This window comes from Metopolophium dirhodum, chromosome 8 (genome assembly GCF_019925205.1).
Source record: "Metopolophium dirhodum isolate CAU chromosome 8, ASM1992520v1, whole genome shotgun sequence".
Lineage (NCBI taxonomy): Eukaryota > Metazoa > Arthropoda > Insecta > Hemiptera > Aphididae > Metopolophium > Metopolophium dirhodum.
This window is the reverse complement of record NC_083567.1, coordinates 22,843,832-22,866,790: the sequence shown is the minus strand read 5'-3', so window position 1 is coordinate 22,866,790 and position 22,959 is coordinate 22,843,832. Positions and strand designations below refer to the sequence as shown.

General features: G+C 26.2%; 1 protein-coding gene across 3 annotated transcripts in view; it reads right to left on the bottom strand.

Moving 5' to 3' along the window:
- The window catches only part of LOC132951202 (fat-like cadherin-related tumor suppressor homolog), a 149,433-nt gene that overhangs the window by 117,119 nt on the left and 9,355 nt on the right, over positions 1–22,959 (bottom strand). For 2 of the 3 annotated variants that reach the window (XM_061022970.1, XM_061022972.1), the window contains exon 2: positions 15,572–15,611. The exons of the other annotated variant lie outside the window; for it this stretch is intronic. The gene's annotated coding sequence lies outside the window, so the exon portion shown is untranslated. The remainder of the gene's footprint in view (positions 1–15,571; positions 15,612–22,959) is intronic. 3 annotated transcript variants of the gene reach the window in all.

Sequence of the window (22,959 nt, the reverse complement as noted above, 5' to 3'; positions counted from 1 at the left end):
AAAAAAAATGATGAGTATATAGAGCAAATATGAATTTATTTACCAAGTAGTATCTTGTATCACGACACTTTTTTAATTTATGAATCGAATAAAGTTGACTCGATTTAATAAAAAAATACTCGAACTATCGTGTTTTATTTTTTTTATTAAATGTTCATAGATAATAATTAATTTTTATTGTTATTTGTAAAGTTCATTAATTTATTAACGAGGGAGAAAATTATTATTTGCAATAATTGTATTTTATTCTGATAGTTATATTAATTATTACTTGTTAGTATATTCACATCGTTGTTCACGTGTACGGTAAAAATATGAAAGTAACTTTTATTCATATAATAAGTGATTAAAACGTTTTTATTATTGTTCCATTAATAAAGTCCCTAATTAAATGACAAAAATAATTCATTATAAAGGCTAAATAATTATTCAATCGTTAAAAAAATATTCATACGCTTCAACACAAGTTTGTGTTCATCGGCACCTGTAGAACGCATATGTTTTAATCTGCAGAGCTTAAATTCATAATCTGACAAGAAAAAAATTATCTTACGTTTTTATTTTTTAAAATGAAATAATTTATATAAAATGTAATACACATCCACTAAAAATTATCCATAGAATAAAATATATTGACATACAATAATAATTAAAACTCTACAATTTTTTTTAATAAATTGGTTACATATTTTATTTCTTGGTTATTATATATACTTACAGCTATAAACGGTATATAGGTACTTATCATTATTAATATTTAACTATTTATCTACTAAAGAAAAATAACCATCATTGAAATTGTTGGATTTTTGAAACATTCTTTAATATAGTATTAAATATATAATATTTGGTTGGTTAAAATTCAAGTATCGACTACCTGGGATTTTCATTTTTAAGTATTTTTCTCATCCCTGGGTAGTAGATATATAATATATACTCTCAAAAAAAAATGTTTAAAATATATTATTTACAATTTAATTAATACGATCAATATGTATTTTTAAAACTAAACGTGTATCTAATCTAATAAATATATTGTAAGTAAAAACAAATATATTGTATTTTAACTGTGCATCAAGTATAACATGTAATCTAATACATCGGAGGCTAAATAAAACAAAAGACAAACATCCGTATCGAGAAGATAAAATTAACAAGAACGCAGTTCGACTAAAACCAAGTATTTGTTCACAGGTATGTTTACCATGTAGAAGTTTTGCTTCAAGTGAAAAACGATTCGTTAAGTTGGACCTTACCATTTCCACAAAAGTTGAAAACATTTATATTTTTATTACCTAACTAATTGGACCGCTCAAGGAACTTGAGCAAATAGACTGAGCTGAACACGGAGAAAGACAAAGTAAATTCTAACTGCCATGTTTTATCAATGATTAAATTTATGGTTTTTCATTAATGTTTACCACTTAATAAAATAAAAGCGTAATACGGTAAAAAAATTGCCAGCTAAGAAAAATTCTAAAATTAGTGCAAAACGTGTTCATTACGTTATTATTTTGTAACAATCAAATATAGTTAATCTTCAATACATATATAGCATTTGGACTATTTTTAACCAACACATTTAATGGCATGTATGAATTGGTATCGTCACGCAAAGTCCTACACCTAAATTTGACTGAAATGTCGAAAGGATATTTTCTAAAGCCACGCGAATAAATAATTGGTTGTTTAAATACATACAATGTGCTTAATATTGCCCAGTAATTAATAACACAGGGTTGTTTCCAAATCACGATCGAAGGAAAGGCGTGAATTTCCTGTACGAGCTTTAAGAAGGGGAACGCCTATTGACGGCAAAAGTTAAAATCTGATAAGAAGAATCCGAGAGAATAGCGTAAATAAAGGGGAAGTGAGGAACTCAACGCCTTAAGGCCGGAAGCAAAAACGGCGCTTAATTTTAGTACATAAACCCATTTAAATTTATGACCCAGAAATCTTTTACCTACATTCAGGGAACTGATGAAAAATTCGAAGTATAAACTTGTTTTCAAAAAGTATACATTTATTTAAGGTAACTGACAATAGCAGTTTATTGTTTATATAATATATACACACGTATAATAATAATAATAATAATAACACAGTTTAATACCCTGTTTAATACAAGTTATTAATACATATTTTATAATCTTCTTCAGGGTACCGTAAAACTTTATAAATTAAAAAATAATTAGTTAAAACTGACAGCGTTATCCTCAAATTTTATTCCAGTGAAATCGAAATAGTTTAGTTTAAATAAATGTATTTTTAAGTACCAAACCATTATAGATATTATAACGCATTTTCAAATAGATTATTTTTTTATGTTATCAGTATACCAGGTATATTAAATATAAACTCAGGACATTACTAGTTGGGGCAAAGCAAATGAAATCTAGAAAATGAGCTTAATATCTCTAAAAAAAAAAAAAGAAAATAGAAATATCAATTTGGCACACTATACTATTTAGACTACATAACATTTAAATGGAAGATTTCAGACAAACAATTAACCTAATAGATCATACGACAACATTAATAAAGTATATTTTCGGATTACATACACACAAGTGAGTGGGAAATTTAATTACTAAAATATAAACTTTAACTTATTATGTTGGTAATACACTAACAACAGATTTAGGCTGTGCCTACATTTAAAATCAAAATACTTGTTGGTGGTGATATTTAACAAAAATGTACTTTTCATAAATGTTAGGTTATTGGAGTAGTATTTTTGGGAGTATACAATTATTAATAATATTACATTTTGAAAAAGCTATTATATAGTTACTTACTCGTATATAAAATTATTAAAATATGCAGCGATACAATTAAACGCCATTATAGAAAAATTCAAGATGAATTTTGTTCGTAACTTTGTAACCGTGCGTCCTGCATAAATATAATATTAAGTTAAGGCATGACAAAAATTCGTAGTTAATTAATTGTTGAAAACCGGTAAATATTAACCACGGACTATATTACATTAGTCCATGTGCGCATGCGCTGTATTGCCCCACCCATGTAACGCTTACCACAGGAGCGGGTATATTATATACCACAGAATAGGTAAAATAAGAATACAATATTGTTGGTACACAGTTATTTACCACCAAAAGTATTTAATAATATTGGAGGTTTATTTGAAATTTGGTAATTATCGATATTATATTTTCGGTGAAACTTTGACATTTTGGTCCTCGATTATTTCAGTCCTACTCCAGTCCCAGAGTAATTGTGGGTGTCATTTCATATTTTCCGTGTTTATACCGTGACACAATGTTATACCCTTGTAGCCGCATCCTATCTAAAAAATGAAATGCGTTCTGCGTAAGATCCAATACATGCATTGTATACAAAATTTCATAGCTATCAACAACCAATCGAAGATTAATAATATTGGTTGAATTAAATAACACTATAGAACAATTTACATTCACTTGAATGACTGACTACAAAAAATAATACTTATAATATTTATTTCAGCGTGGATAACCCTTGCTCATTATGGTAAAATAGTTTTTAAAAATATAAGGTATTTTGTCTCAAAACTATAAAATACCTATAACAAAAACAAAAAAAATTACTGACTTATAGGTATTACGTTTTAATTGTTCGTATTCCTGTTAAATATCCCGTTTCCGTAACCCACCCTTACAGTGTAAGAACTAAGAAGCACATGGAACGCTTACATATTCGGGAATGGCCAACCCTAAATATATAAGAAAGATTTCTTAACAGAAAATGCAATATTGTAATTAGATTATTTTCAAATCAAATACCTATACTTATTTAATATAAATACATTTTTTCTTAAATTACTAGGTAACAGAATATAAGCAAAATGTTTATTGGTTATTACTTCTTAGTTATTACCAAAATATAAGAGTAATTATATTTAACACTAAAATAATTTACAAAACTACAGTGCACAAGAGAATATTTTTAAATTAAATTAGATTTTTAATTTTAATTTTATGATTTTAGTCCATGTAAAATGTTTTCCAAAATCAGTTTATAAAATGTTATATGTTAATGTTAGTTTTAACCAATATTAATTTACGTATAACTATTTACAAATACAATTTATTACCCATACCCACCTAATTGTCTAGGATTTAATTGTACGAATCTTTTCCGACAAAAATATATTAAACTATTAAATTTAAGAAGGTATTAGCGCTAACTTAAATGATTAAGTGTATTTTTTTTCCTTAAATTTATAACCATAAACTTAACATATAAAAAAATGAGATACGGCACAGTAGGTATACGATAAAACTAAAACGACACATCATCATCCTGCACTTTATTTCATACCCACCTATAGACATAAAAATTGATAGTTTTTGAGTGTTTTAAAGTATATGGTTGATTTGAGGTCTATTCTCGACCACCGAGGCCGCATGTATAATCAAACATTATTTTTCCTGGCGTGAGATTCGATTGGATTTCCGATTGATGCGATTTTTCTTGGCCGGTGACGTCGATGTCACCGAACTTCACCGGATACGCGTAACGAAGCAGGTTGTGAGCTCGTAGAAAAATCGCCGGACAGACGACCCGACGTTTATTATTCCGCATTTGTCTATATCGGATGCACACAAGTACAGAAAAAAAAATGGACGGAGAAAGAGAGAACTAATTGCTTGCTATTATTCACACGTCGGAAAGGTCCTTTGAAAGGGTTCCAGTTTGATTAAAAGCTGTCGGTAATGTTGAAAAATAGTACCGTGTTCACCCTTTACCACTATCATGAATAGCGGAAAAATTGGTAAAATTTACTGGAGTCGGTGGACGATGGATATATACACTAATGCACTATATATAGATATAGCTACCTACCTATACTATTATAAATTGATAACCATAAAATTAAATATACCGTATCCAGATAAATAAATCTGATTTCAAACTATCGTGATGTATGGTAAAATATAAGTAGACTTTTAAACATGAATAAATAGTAAACACGCTTACATTATAGCAACACAATGCTTCATTAGCATTTCTCAAACTATAAAATGTATTTAGAAGAATCAATAGTTCCAAAAATACACATAACAGTAAAAAATATTATTTTTATTGATTCAAAATAGAGTGTGGATAGATATCGTTTTGTAAGAGTGGGTTATATGAATGGAACATTTTAAATCATAAAATGTAATTTAAACTTTTAAAGCTATAATAGATAAAAATTTTAAAATGAAATTATAAGGTATATTTCACGAGGTGTTTCATTAATGAATCAAAAATTCAGTACCAACCGAAAATCTGTATAAACTTTTAGTTACATTTGAACTTTTAAACTTTATATAAATATATATTTAAATATATAAACAAATATGTTTAAAATGCAGTCTTTATCCAAATTTTTTTTTAAAAGACAACATTTGTTAAATAATGATCAAACTACAAATATATTCCATTTTTATCAAACTATAATTAGGTAGGTACTTGATACCTTCATTTACTACAAATAATTTACTACATTAGAGTACCTATAGTATATTTATTTACAGTAAATATAATATAACTAAATATCTCAACAGTTTAAGCTTTTTAGCAACTAGGTACCAATTAAAAGATATAAATTCTACAGGTGCAAAAACATAACCTAACCTACACAAAAAACGTAATTTCAATTCAATTAATGTTGTATATATATAATGATAAGAAAATCAGTAATGTGTAGGGAAAATCGAGTAAGATCACGAAACTATACGTATTCATTTTTCTTGTTTTTTTTTTTAATATAAAAATTGAATTCACTAAGAATTAAAAGAAAGAAATCTTTAGACTATGAAAAAATGTTAAAGCATATTATCTGATATTTTCTTAAAATTTAATAAAAAAACAATATTATTTATGCTTGAATATCTAGGTACATATTATAATCAGCTAGGTAGATATTATTATTATAGCTGAACCGGCAGATTCAAAATATTCGTGCACATATTATACGTTTTAAAATATGATGACTTTGAGACATAAATATTTGTAACTCAATTTATTTTTATAATTTATTTGGTTATAGTATTGACAGAGCCACAGAGGTGTTAATCTTAAAATGCCATACATGATCAACCGTAGTGGCGTAGTACCATATTTTAAAAGATAATGTTAAAACCAGAGAAACATTAAACTATGGTCTAAGTTTAGTTGGACTAAACTTCTTTTAAAGTTGTTATTTTAATGCATGGATTTATTATTATTTATAAATTCATCGTACCAATAACCTAGTATATGTCTAACCTATTATCTCGCATCATTGGGTAAAGTCAAACAAGTATAAAGCCGATTCATAACAACACCCATCACCCATTCACAGTAGGGTACCTACCTATATGGCTGCCCAACTGTTTAAAAGTGAAAAAAAATATTAATGGACCTATAAACAAAAATAATAAATAATGAACTGTAAGAAATGCAATTATAATTTTTGTCTGAAAGCGTTTTAAAATAAAATTGTCATTGACAGATATTGTCATGCAAATCTTCTCATAACCGTTTCCCGCGTTTAAACACAAGAGATAAATAGTAAAATCTGGTCGGAAATTTAACAGGCCATAAATGACTTTCACACGCGCACATACAAAATACGCACGAATAGTCACAATAATGTATGTATATATGTATATTATATATATACTCACGCACTACAGAAGGAGATGTATTATTATAATACCCGTCGGAGAGTGACGAACGCCCTTTTTCGAGGAATAGGGTGGGCGGATGGGTGGGCGAACAAGAGCGTTCATTGTGCATGGGATATAACACACATATATATATATACTAATAATAAAATATGAATGTCAGTGTAATGAATATCGTATAAGTACAGCATATGTGTGTACGCATATATGTGTATATAGGGTGCGAAAGTCGACTGGTACAATAAAATAAGCTTTCGGCAGAAACCGCTGCAACGCGTGACCGACGCACGTCGTTTCCATTGTTGTAGAATGAGTGACATTATTGTGAGAACATATTTCGCGGGGACGCTCTCGTATACGTGTACATAGGCTGTGCCCGTCACATGATAGGTATCTATCTCAAAACTTCGGACAAATAATTTCGTTGGCTTTAAATAGTTCCGCAAATCATAAATAGTCGGAACATTTATTTCGTAGAAATTTGAACTTCAAACACTTATAAAAAAAGAATGTGACTATATTTTTGATAGCTTTCATTCGTTGCACAAACAAATTACGAGGGACGTTGCATTAATTTTTCAAGATTTTTGATTTTTAAACAAAAACTGTATCGTGTACGATTATACATGGGTAAAACAAAAAACCAAAACATATTGTCAAATGTCTACAAATATTACAAAAAGAGGTACGTATTTTGAAAATATATCAAGTCTATAATATGCTAATATAAATATTTGTTGACAATTTCAAGTCTAGAGTTATTAATTTTAACAAATTGATTATGAAAACTAGTATTGCGTTAGTTCGCGTTGTATTTACGTTTTTCTTAATTTTTTTGGTTTTTCTGATTATTTTAAACAGCACTGGAGTTGTTTTACACTTTACCAACTAGATCTAATTTATTACCAAAAACGATATCCATAACGAAACCATAACCATTTATAAACGAAATTCCATAAATCAAAATCAAAACAAGAAATAAAATTGTCATCCTAATAGTGAATTTTATAAATGTAAATTCCTTAAAAAGTAAAGATAAATAAAATCAATAGTATTATTTACTAAACGTGGAAGATTTATTTTTTTAGCTTGATGTTTTTTTTTTTAAACACATGATAAAAAAAAATGTAGACACAATATAAGATATAAAAATGTAAATGGTGAGTGGTATATACATATACATTATTCAGTCCTTCTGTCATAAAAAAAAAATATCTTATTATTGTCCTTTATGAATGTGTACCATCAAAAAGACAGGTGCATTGATGTATTTAATTCTCCTTCCACTTGCCTGCTATAGCAAAAACGAAGGGTAGTGTTTATATGTATGCACTATACAGCTTGGGCGCTGTGATGTTTTCTTCTACCTATAACCCTCGTGGCTATAACATATAGTACAACGAGTAAACACCATCGCATACCGCTGTATATACAGCATCAGCTACCTACAACATACATTTTTCTTTTAAATTATATTTCCCTGGTCTTGCCGCACATCTGGTAAATAATGTATTTCATGGTTCACGTAAGTTATACGTAATGCGTTCGTGGGGTCCGAGTACAATAGATTTTTCGATTGGCTATTTCCCAACTGTGAGAACAAATTTTGTAAACGCGCGTGATGTCGTGATCAAATAAAATAAACTAATCTCAGCATTCATATGATGACGATGTTCGTAAAAATTTAGATTTGTCTATTAGAAATATTCACATTTACCTACTTATTACGTACCAATGCGCCGATAATCATCGAAAATAACAAATAGCAATTATTATTACTTTCAAATAATATAAGCAATAACGAATAATGTGCTAACAAATACTACAAAATAACCATGCAATGTCGAATAAATATCAACGATTTGGAATTAGATAGGTACCTAATAAATTACAAAATTAATATTGAATTGAGAAAATTCTTCATAAAATAAGAATTTACATTTTACCATAAAAGGTTTAAAATATATAAATAAAAAAACGCATGACTTGTAGTGTTATACCTATATTTATTTAAAATATATTAAATGATTATGGTTAAAGAACCATGAATACTATAATTTATTATATTATCAGGGATATTATTATTGTAGCCATCCGTCAACTCGTTTGTTTTTATACGTGCACGGTGCACCATCGTTATCTAAAATACAAGTGACGATCTGTTTTGACTAAATTATAAGTTAAGTATAACCTAACCTAAGACATTTCATTTTTTATTACAATAAAAAAAACCTAAAATAGGCACAATATATACAAATATCTAAATTACATAATTTGCATTTAATTCAATGTAAAACTAAAATTAAAATAAAAAAAATTGAAAATCGTGATTGATGTAAAAATAAAATAAAAATTATGAAATATGTAAATATTAATGTTACGTATAGAAACTAAGTTTAGTAACACTAACATTAAATCGAGTATAAAGTATAAAGAAAAAAAATATTATAAATACAATTAATTTTAACTAGTAAATTTGTTGATAACCTTTATAATATAGTAGGTACACGCATAAGCATTAAGTAAAATCATAGTACACGTGAATGAATACAATATATTTATTTTTTAAACTATATGATTTCTAAGTATTTTATCGATACAACTAGTATTAACGGCCTTTAATGCGTCTAGTTGATGGATTATAATTAAGATGAAAAGTTGAGCCGATAACAACGAATCCTATTCAATAATACTTCTTTATAATTTCTGAATATTTAAATTTTTATAGTGGACGGTACAAATTTATATTATTTATTATATACCTGTATTAAACACATTAAAATGATGTCGGATAAAGTAATCAAACGATAAAAGTATATTTATCCCGTGTTCTCGTCTTAGATAGTATACAAAGAAAAATTAGGAAGTTAAAAAAACTATGGACAATTTTTTTAAAATAAATAATAATGAGCATATTATTTAAAGTAGTATTAATACTATCAAATATAGAGCAGAGTATAACATTTAATATTTATAATACAATCAAATTTAAATAAAGGCAAACAATGTATGTAAGTACTATAATAGTATTTTAGTATTTATATATTTTACGAATTTCTAAAAAGTTTCATAGTAACTGTAACATATATAATATTACATAAGTACATTTGTATAAGATAATCTTCAGTATTCAGTTTTTATATGAAACCACAACTATTACGTGTAAATGTGTAATCATCAACAAACATGATTTACATTTTTATTTATTCAATATATTTATATTATTATTATTATTACTATTTTTATATTTATATTTTATATTATTTATAGATCTGAATTGTATAGTACCGACCTTGGTTTTCTTACACATTTTAGATTCTGAGCGGAGCCATGAATGTACTTACTGGTTTTAGAATGGTGTGTATTTGTTTTTTAATTCATTCGTCTGCCTGAAAATGCTGTCTTTATTATTTCTTTATTTACTTTGAGGGAGGTTTGTGGTATCAAATTAGATCAAGTTTGCACTTTAGGAAGTCGAAAGTAGAAATTGTCCAGTCATTTTCAAAATATTCAGGATAAACAAAAAACAAAAATTACCAAAAACGAATAATTGTACGCATAATCATTACCTACAGTTTATAATTTATCATAAGAATAAACCATTTAACCATTTAAGCAAGCAATTCAAGGAAAATAAAGAATTTTTTTCAGTCAAAATATTTACGACTTTTACTAAGACAATATTTAAGTAAGTCCCTAATTTTCTATTGACAATGTTTGCAAAAGAAAGTATTATAGTTTATTTTTCGATCAGGGATTTTTTGGTGGGGGAAGGGTAAGGCATGATCTAAATTCTCATAAACCCCCTCCCCACGACCCCACGCATTTACCAATTTTCGACATTCTATGTAATGTCCCAAATGATTTATGTTCTCCAATTTTCAAAGCTATTGTTAGCTTAATGATTTTAGATAACATATATAAAAATAAATAATAATTATAATTAATAAATATTTAACTGATCTAATACCTATTTAAAATTGTAAATAATGGACTCAATAAATTTTGAACTTTAAATTATTAACAAGGTATATTATATTAAGATCCTAAAATAAAATCATACATTTTAATACCTATTAAGTTATTTTATAACATACTTTGCCAATTAACTTTTATATTTGTTACTTTATTTACTTGAAATAATTTTCTTATTTATTTCATTGTTATTTAAATAAAAATCAAAAACATTTCAGTGAATTAATTAATAATTGTCGAGTATTGAATATAACACTATTTTTAATAATTTTGCTGATGCATGATAAATTCATTCTTCATTGAAAAATGCATTGAGAACTTTGTGGACTATGGACTATTAAGTGTATCTAAAAAAATATTAAGAATGAATAATGCTTATGAATGGTACCGTATCAATGATCATAAATAATGTATATATTGAAAAGATTTTTGTACATCAAAATAAATTAAATAGATTCTAAAATGATGAACTACTATATAAAATAATGCGTGGTCCCTTCATAAATGTTAAGTTTTAAAAATATTACCTAATAATAATCTACAATTAAATGTATTATAGTCATATTTAAAAATATCTTATACATTTTTAGTTTTTAGTCTAACTATAGTGGCAGCTGTACACTTGTGTAGCAGCGGTTACATTGATTATTTACATAATTAACTATATTTTTTCTAAATAAATATTTTTATGTTTTTTTACATTTGATAGTTCAAATTAGTAATTTCCAAATTCTTTAATAGTTTGTATGAAATATTTTATACCATTTGCATAACACTATAGAAGAAAAAGAAAAATAATAATTTCAAGTCTATTTCATTAAAGGCGTTCGAGTACTAGTGAGAATACAAGAAAAGTAAATAGGACTTAAATATTGAGAAGCCTATAAGCGAGCTACATAAAAATAAGTAAATTAAATTTTAAAAGATTCAAATATTATAGGTACCAACTAAATAGAATTAAAAATAAACTACATTAAATAAATAAATAGAAGCCTGCAACAGAATTTTGAAATTTTAAGGATGATAAACATTTTTTTTATGAATATAATAGATTGCTCAGAATCTAGGAACATTTTACTATGATGTGTGATTCTTTTTTTTTGTGACTGTCCTACATTTTTGGAGCAGTACAAATCTACTTCGGAGGGGTGGTCAAACGTTTCAGAACGTTTCAAAATAATTTCGGTAAACGGGTAGGTATATTTACGGCTTACGCCACCCCAGTTTCTGACGAAATCGATTTAATTTTTTTAAAATGGACATCTAAATAATTTATATTAGCATTTTCAAACATTATATAATTTTCAAAATATTTTGGCTATTTTTTAGGTATGACTTGTACGTTTAATAACAAAAATAAAATATGTTATAGTATTATTATAATTAGGTACTATTTTATAATATATACGATGATTTTGGGAAAAATTAGTGCAACCTACCGTATTAGTAATAGTAACAGAGACAAACTCAATGAATAGGTCCACTTTCAAAATCTACTACACAGCAAACAACAAAAGTATTTATTTCTCAAAGGTTTTTAGTTTAAAAGATACTGAAAAAAATTCCTACGCCTTAGAAAATATATACTCCTGCATATAAGTGTAGGTACTTACAAGCCATTAAATAATTATTCTAACAAAAATTATAGTATAATAACTAACTATAATAGTTTTACAAAACAATTTAATTAGATTTAAAATAATAACTAAAACTTTATGGTAAACCTAAAACATTTTAATTATTGATAAAAAATAAAAATAAAATCTATATAGGTAGGTAACTAAGTAATTTATATAAAACAACCGATAAAAGTACGTTTTTAACAATTTTTTTTATACTGTAGATTAATCTAATAAGCCCTCTAATACATAATATATATTATATACACATGCATTACACCTACTTATTGCCAAATTTAAAAATGTTCTTGTAAAGATGATTGTAATACGTACACATCCAAGTCATATGAAATTATGCAATAGTAATTCCATTCATATGTGACTATAATATATGTGTAGTATTTGTATGTACCAACACGAAAACAAATACAATAACTTATTATCTTTGCAAGCTGAAGAGATCAATGGAAATCTATATATTAAGTGTTTGTACAATAATTACAGTTTGTTTAAATAATTACTTGCTATTCAATTTTAAGAGGATGTTACATCGGGAATTGGGATATAGGTATCTACCTATATTGCCGTCAACCTGCAGTTATCTTATCCTATATTCACGTATTACGCTGCAAAAGCACCTTTATGTATATCACATCCGTTTAGTTTTAAATTAAAAACTAAAGATTACTACATAAAAATTAAATACAACTATATCGATCTGTTGGTATATTTTTATGATAGATTTATGTTTAGGCTTTAAGTCTATACATTATTTACACAACTTACAAAAGTGTAAGTATAGTGTATTACACCGTTTTAGATTCTTAGACACAAGGATGTAAAAATAACAGAAATTATTGCGTGGTTAAAAATTCGTAACATTTTCAATTTTATTACCAATGGCTAATATTATAATATAATACAAATCACATTTTTTTTCTTATGCGCATTTGAACTTCTGAGCAATGCAATTTAATATTTAAACGAAAATTTTTTTGTTGTAATTCAAAAAATATCATTCGAAAGGACTTATAATGTTTTGACATTACATACATTTTTATTTTCTTGACACAATAAGTAGTTTAAAATATTTATACTAATAAGTTGTAAGCCATCAATACGGACCTATTGACACCATACATCAGTATTGACTTCAAACATAAGTGGAGCTTCCGAAGATAAATTTACTTGGAGATACTAAAGCTCTTTTTTTAACAAGCTTTATTATTTATACGAATTAAATATAATTCGATATAAAAAAATTAAAATTAAATGAGGGGCTAATTTATTGAAAATTGGGCAAAATCCGAGCTCTACTAATATTCTCATGAATCTTATGCTATGTTTTTGACAAACCTACCAAATTAGGTATGCTAATAATAATATTAATATAATACATCATAAACTATTATACTTTAAAGGAGGTGCGGATTCACCCGTTTCCTTTGCTTATAATTGTTGTTTGGTATACAATATTATTTATCATTGAACTCAAATCTAACGCGTATTTTTGCAGTTGCATTATAAACGACGAGGTATTGAGTGTACTCGATACCTACTATACAACAGATGCAAGTCCGTAGGTTGTTTTTATTATTTTAATTGTATTACTTACTACGTATGAATCTTTTGTTTTAAATTTATATATTAAACTATTAATAACCCAAGACTATATGGTCGAAAAACATATTTAGAACCAGAAAAAAAATGAATACTTTTCAGAGCGCTGATATGAATTGTGAAATGGCATTTGAAGTTAAATTATTAAAATAAACAGAATCAGTATAAATAGTTTTATATAAAATTTAAATATATATATATATGTGAGTCCAAGTATATGTTTATTATAAAATATACTGTATACTGTATGTAATAACTACTAAGTAATAACACTAATATAGGTACCTAAAATAATATGGAACAAATAAAATATATCATGGACTATATTTTACTTATTTACTAGAATTAATTATATCATTAAATAAATCAGCTCAAGTGTATAGCTTTTAAAAAAACTGTGTCTTAATACATTTATAATAATTCATAGTAATTATATTAGACTAAAATTAATGCACTATCATTTAATAGGTATATTATACTTAATTTGTACAATTATTGAAATTTAATAATTAACAATATTGAACAATAATACTTGGAATTTTGATTAAGAACAAAAACTTTTATTGTGCGGAAGTTATTCAATGACCTCATTTAAACAAAATAGGTATGAAAAAAGAATATACACAGAGTCTTTATTGTTTTTATAATTATCACTCAAAAATATCTTTCATATATTTTGATAAAAACTAAATTAATTTTAATTGTTGAATGTTTATTGTATTTCTAAAATATAATTTACCTACGGGGAAAATGTTTATTAGGTGTGTTTAAACTAAATTTTAATGACATTGGCTTATAATTTCATATTTTTAATTTAGGTTTGTCATGTTTCTGATGTTAAAGCCCAAATACTTTAATTAAAATATATATTGATATTAATCATATTATACAGTATAACTTATAGAACCTATATATTTATTTATCATAGAAAGTTAAGTAACTTTAAAACTTTATAGGTTTCTTAACAAATTTGAACTAGCACCTGAAGTTTCTTCAGCGCTATTAGTGAGAATAGTAAATACAATATTAATATATATTTATATTCTCAAGTAAAAATTATATATTTCCAGTAAATTTCTATAATTATACTTATAACTTGTAGGATTTATCTTATCACTTCTCAATGTTATGATGGTTGAATGTTACGTCGCGGAGACCATAGGATTATTACCAGTTTAATAAAAACCGTTTAACTGCTTAACGATATATATATATTTATTATACATTTATAAATAAAATTAATGTACCTATGTCCTATACCTATATCAATTTAATTTCAGCAGCCCAAAAGAATAAAAATTAAATAATGTACATTATCGGTTTGAACTAGACAGCTTCTTTTACCGGTAGATCAGCATTAAAAAAGCACTTTCATAAAAGTAAAAACAAAGTTCGGTAGAATATTACGAGGAATAACATATTGTATTAAATATGGCCTAATCAACCTAGGTTTAAACAAGATTGAAAATATGATTAATTCGGTTTTCAAAACAAATAATGTAATTAACCTCGATTATAAAACAGTATTAGAATTATAGTCGATCGATAAAGCTTTGAAGTTCAAACCCAAAACCGGTAGTACCTAAGTAGTAAATACTGTCTATACCAGAATATCTGAGTTATTATCGTCACAACTAATTATTATGAAAAATAGTAAATATAAAAATAAGCGATATTACATGAAACGACAAAACTTACCAATGGATATTTTGCTAAAATTATCTTCTACGTTAATGCTCTGAAAAAAAAAATCATATAAGTATTCGTATTACTCGTCAATAAAAAATCGTATAATATAATATTATAGGTATTATACTATTTTAGGTGCCTATGTATAAAAAGTACAAATTTCTGATTTACACTTATAATAATACATTATAGTATCGAAATTATTATAAGTATTTTTTGCCCCCCCACGTGTTTTGGAAGAACAATTAATATTCTTCAATGACTTCCCACGGATATGTGTAGGCGCCCGCATAATTATTACTGAACGCCGAATGAGAATTAAACTGCACAACAGTAATGTGTCGTCCATTCGGCGAACTATCTGAACCCAAATTATAATAAACATGGAACGAACAAAACCGATTTTGTCGGTATTTATTTATTTTTTTACCTTTTTTTTTATATTCTTTTTACTTTAAGTTTTGTAATTTCAGTCACGTACAAGGCGCCGAAATTCCTATTTAGTTCTTGGCGATTTCGCGTAATACTATGTTTTGAACTAATTTAATTTAAAAAACCACTTTCAATGAACAAAATGTAACCATCGGTAACACTTAGTGTACAAAAATTCCCTTTAGGGAATCAATAATATATTTGACAAAAAAAAGGGATTAACAATGGATAATATTATCATGTATTTTGTTATAAGTATGTATATCGTATATAAACATATACTTATCATTAATGAATATGGTCTCAATATCTAACTACCAGGTACTAAGTAATTAAAAATACATTCGTGTTAGCTGTTTAAAATAATTTGAAATTTACTATTTTAGTATTTTCCATATCATATTATTATTTTTTTTATAAAATAGCACATAGGTAGGTACTATTAATTATTATCAACCAACAGCTAGGTATATGTATTTATTTAATATTTTACTTTCTATATTCATAAGTACTTTAGGACAATTATGTTATATTTAAAAAAAATATGATTATTAGCGATTTAATGGATAATTATAATATATTTTTTATTCTTGGTACAGCATCAACAACTCAGGTTATTAGCTTAAAACATTCAAAATATTAGATACATAATATGAGTACCTACATTGAATTTCCTAGATTGAGTTATGCATGACAATATATTCAATAAAAAAAAAATAATAATTGTTTTGCTGATTTCTTCAATTGGGATCAGAGCTCAAAAATGTTGTCTGAAATCCCTAGGCTACTTCTGGTTACAACAATAATATATTAAAACTTATAATAAAGCCATTAAACAAAAATTACTTCTATAATCAATCCCACAGAATATAATAAAACCACAGGTATTAAAAATATAGTCTTATAGAAACATATTAAATTAACATTCGAAACTTCAAGCAAATACTAGTAATAAATTCGGAACTATTTGAATCCTTTAAATCAATTTGCTTATTAGTTATTAGTTTATTACTATCGGACACTTCAATATTTTTAATAGTCTGTGGTGAATGTAGACAAATATCCAGTCCATCATATAACTCTACTAAAAAAGTGTTATTAAAAGAACTTTAAAGTTAGAACACTCGACAGTCATTGATGATAATTATACACAAAAGAAAATCTTAAAATTCTGATAGTATAGGTATTATAAATAATAAGGCTATATTTTAAAGTTAATAATTAATATTAGGTAGGTAACTATGCTATATTAATATGTATCTAATAATAATTCATTTTTGAATTTTTTCTTCACTTTTAAATTATGATTAATAATACTCGTTTAAATTCTATATTTGATCGAGATACGATAATAAGTATGCTCCCTAGCGGATAAAACAAAACAAATTTTAATTTGACGTATATGTTTTGATATTACTATTAGTTTAAGTAATGAATGTTATTTTTAAACTAGTTATCATTTTTGTCGAGCTGTGGGAATTAAGGAAATCCGTATAAAAATAACATTAACTCGAAAAACATAAAACAAAAATTAGTTTTATAATAATCGTTCAACAAGAAAAGAAAATCCGGAGAAAAACTATGATAGAAGAGTAAAAGACCGTAAATAACACGAAATCAAATAGGTAATTTAGATTTATATTACCTATAGATAGGTGTTAAAAGAAATATTTGATTATTTTTAAAAAGGTACACTGGTTGTCGGCCAATTATAAATAATAGCAAGTGGTAACAATAAAATAAATTGTCAATCAGTAAAAAAATATTATTGAAACAGTTCAGACTGCATGATAGATTTAATATTATATTATTTGAATTGAGAAATAACGTAAAAAAAAAACATAAAATATATTAGATAAAACAACATATTTCCCGGGATATTTCCTGTGTTTTTTAAATTCACAATATTATTTATAATAGTATTTCTAAGTAAACCAATGATAGGTACCTATATTACCCCCTCCCATCGAATATAAATTGGGTACTTACTACCTATAATAAATATAATTTTATAATCACGTATTAAAGTTTGAAATATTCTTTAACTATTTTACTTTTTGTATTCTTAATTAAATTATATTTTTACAACCAGTGATGGAATATTTTTTATAAAACCATCACACTATAGGAACATTAATAACAATTTAATATTTTTACTATAAACGGTGAATAATCGGATTCATATTTAATAATATGAGAACAACTTGGCATGATAGTTTTATTTTAGATTAAATACACCTGATATCTTGACAAGCTGTGTTGATTAATACATAAAGTCAGCTACCACGATTTATTGTCTCAATAATTAGTGCTGAAATAGAATATTATTATAGCATGGTACCTATTAGCAAACATATTTAATACGTTCTAATTAGATACAGTTATCTTAACTCGGAGAAATAGTAGACACTACCTCTATTCTGCATATTATAGTTTCAAGAATAACGGAAAATTAAAAGTAGTTACAATTTTTTTTATGTATTCACTAGAAATGTATAAATGTAGGTACATTTTTATTTTAAATATTAATATTCAAATATTTGTACTTATCAATACTAGAAAACTGCATTTAATACTATAGGTACAACAGTATTTATTATAAATATCCGTTATTAATTTGTCGACAATTGAGTAAGATTATGGTATTTTAATTTTAATTATAACAACAGCAGACATGTTTAAATTTATTTTATAGAAAATACATGCATCATCATACATAGAATACTTATATAAATTGATAAAGCTACCTATATATTATCATATATACTTTTTTTTTTTTAATTATAGAAATTAAATACCTAATAAATACATATTTGGTATTCACATACCAATTACCCATCGAAATACTATTTTAATTGATAAAATAATCTTGTAAGCAAACTAAGAATAAAACAAACCCAAAGTCTCAATTTAACTTAATCTATTTAAGACATTTAATTTTTAGCTAAATTACATATAATTATTTTACAAGCTCGAAGTTAGGAAAAAAATAGTCATCTGACATCGGCAATGTGGGATAGTATAGCTCTGAGAATACAGTGGACCGTTTTATTAAGTTCAATTTAGTTTCATTATATCAACCGCATGGGTCGTCGACTATTATAGCGAGTAAACAAAATTAAAAAACATTGTCAATTAATCAGGTCATATATTGCATCGAAACTCTTAACGAAAATCACTTGAATTGTCATCATACTCGCATTTCTTAATAACTAAAAGCCTAGATACTAATACTACTTGATTTTAATTTAAGGTATTAAAACATTTTAATACCTAAAACGAATTTTTTTATAACAATATCTTCGACAATAACTATTAGTTAACATATTAAAATATTATAGTAGTACTTACAATCTACATACTTAGCATTTAGTTAACATTTAAACCTCTATAATTTTAAGAAAAAAATTAGCAAACGTTGAACATGGAATTTTTAATTATTATATTATCTTAAAAAAACATTGTTCAAAAATCAAAGTCAGTAAGAAACCGATATAGTATTTCTCGTATATCTTTTCTTACAACTTATGTGCAAGATAGTGATATACTTTTGTTTTGATATTATTAGATGAAATTATAAGTAGATCAGTCTCTCACACATGAAATATCGAGTGAAATATACATGTCGTAACATGATTGAAAAGCTGGTTGAAAAGTTATTTAAGAGCTATAACACCATGTAAATTGCCTTTATGAAAAATATTTTAACGGGAAAATTATTATGGCCTTATTTTACTTTATTTAACTTATCCCAATTTATACTTGCTGAATACCTATGCCAATAATATAGATGTTTAAGACAATAGAATATATATTGTGCAATATTAAATATAATATTTATAATATTTTAAAACTTCAACAATTTTGTTATATTTAATTTTAATAATAAATACATATTTTAACATTAATACCACTTTCTACGTATTTACTTATTTTGGTATGTTCGGGTAAGAAACAGAATAAACAGTCCATGATCTAGTAATTATAAATCATTAGAAACCGCCGACCCTGTAACCAGTGGTAACTTATCGGTCTGAAAATGATTTGACCGAAGTTCAAGGCGATGTGTATAAAATTTAAATAGAAACTAGAAATGATATGTGTAACGAGTACCAACAGGTACTTAAATAATAAGTAGCAACAATACATAGTTTTTAAATATCTACAAAATAATAACTATTTCACTAACTTCCGCGTAGGATTGTAGATAATTATTATTGTAAAAATTTGAATACAATAAGGTATTTGCATCAGAAAAAATAATTCTTAGCGGACTTCGGTATAGTGTTGACTAAAGTCATCAATGACGACAAAATGTCAAGTTACTAACGCGACTAATACTTAGATTCTGTATAATGTCTGATCTGTATTTATATTTTTATACTTAAATATTCTTTTCTTGGAAGTTATTACTTAACCTCATATTTTACTTTTATTGTTGTATTACAATAAAATCAGTCAGTTGGTTGGTTCATTTCGAGCCCATTAGACGTCGACAGTTTTTGATACTTGAAAACTATTTGTTTTATTAATGGATATTAGTACCACGGCGGTAATGTTGATGTTAGTAAGGTAAGTAACGGAGTCGTCTATTAAAAAGCACCAAGGAATTCCTAAACGTCAGTATATCTACCTTATTACAATTATGACGGCATGCTTTTAAAAAGCTAAACACACATAACATTCCACAAGTAACAGAAAATGTTATACCAAATTTATATTATTTTACCTACTTTCCTATCCTAAGTAATCGATTATGAACGAATGTTTGAATAACTATCGTTATTCGTTACCGTGATTAGAATTATTTTGAGTGATACCTAAATACGTTCCATTACATTAAAATATAAAATACTTTATTTAAGAAAAAGGCGAGGAAAAAAGTGAAATGAAATGATGGTACCTATGTAAAAAAATACTAAAATCTGAATAATATAAGAACTGATATTATTCAAATTATAATAATTCTGAACACAAAACATAAAAAAACAAAAATAATTTACGATTTGTATAATACAGACGACGTGCAGATTAGATTACTTATTATATGTATACCGAGATGTATACATTGCAGAATAAATTATATAAGAAAATAAACAAACACATAAATTTAATATTTTAAATTAGTTTGAATTAAAAATAAGATCAAACGACAATAACACCAAATACCAAAGAGATAATAATTTCATGACACAGTACCTACAGAGTAAATTGTAGTTTTGATGATATCAACACTTCAACGTATATTTGTACTGTATAGGTGTACCTATATTGCATAATATAAATTGTAAATATACAACATGGTATAGGCACATATAAGACAATTCGATCACTACTATATTAAAATCGAATAAACCACTACCAGATTGTGAATTACCTGAGCTTTTCAATTAAAATATTTCGGTGCATTTTAAAGTTTATAAATACCGGAGAACTTGCTCTGTTGTATTACATTTGAATAATTCAATTTTATTATTAATAATCTTATACATAAGTACCAAAAACAATTCTGAGCTGAGGCGAGTCTATTTTATATTATATTTATATTAATATTAGTAGGTACAAGGCCGTCTTTAGAAAGGGGGGCGAGCAGGGCCTCACGCTTTTTGCTTACATTTAGAGGCCTCACGTTTGAAAAAAAGTCGTAAAATTGGTTTAATAATTGGTTATTTAATATGGCATTTTTTTAATCTCTTCAGGTTAAACTAATATTTGACAAAAACATAGCATACAGTGGCATACGCAGGGATAGCGTTTACCCCCTTCTCCACGAATAATTTAGCTAAGAGATGGGATATTATATAGATGAATTTTTTAATGGGTGTGTGATTGATGTTAGGTAAAAACACTAAAATCCTGCATACGCAACTTTTTAGCATATAAGTAATTTATAAATAATTATACATATGAGCATAATATAAAACATATAAATTACTAATTAGTCAATTCCTACGTACCGTATAAATATGCGTGAACAGGCTACTTAGGAATATATTTTAATTAATAAAATATAACACATTTAACTCATATTTATCCGCTTGACCCAATTATAGCCATCTTACAATAATGTTTTATCGAGATTTTATATCTCTTCGCAAAGCAATACCAAAAATATAAGGAATTTTTAACTTTGCGAATTTGTGTTTAGAAATTATTATTGTTGTTTTGAATACAAAAATATTTTTACTCAATTTTAAACGTTCAAGTATACAAAATAAATGGAAACTTGAATTAAAATTTCATCCTCATGAGTAACTCTAAAATAAAAATGATTTCACGTTTTAATTTGTATTCTATATTATCCTATAGTTTTGAAAAATGTATTTTACTCCAACAAATACTATAAAGATTTCAATACTACATTGATCAAACTCGGCCGACACTGCTACCCTCTTCCCACCTTCATATTATATTTTGACCTTTTATTTGCCAGCGGCACTTCACGGGAACAGCTGCGGTAGCAATGTGCTGCGAGAATGAAGGCCGACAGCCTACGCTCACGCCTCCTCATGGTGCATATAATATAAGAACACAGACAAACCTCGGGCAGATTTACACGCGCGGATGGGTCGACCGGTTTTATATTATTGTTGTTTCATTCGTCAAAAAAATCAAAATCCAGACATATACATAGCATATAGACTTAGACTATTATATTATGGTACACAATATGTTCCTTTAAGGATTTCGAAAGGATCTAGTTTATGTGTCCTTAAATTCATCGCACCGTTTGAAAATGTAGGCTCAAACAAAGCACATCAATGTTTACATTTCATAAAATGAAAACGTGGCGTTTAAAATTTAAGATTCTAGAATACATAAATATTTTCGTATCATCACAAACATACGAAGAATACCCTCAAGAATACCAATTTTAATTTAAGATATTTGGTTAGTACCTATTATGCCTACTACTTTTAATAATAATATACGAGTTAACAAAATAATATATTTCTTATATGTGA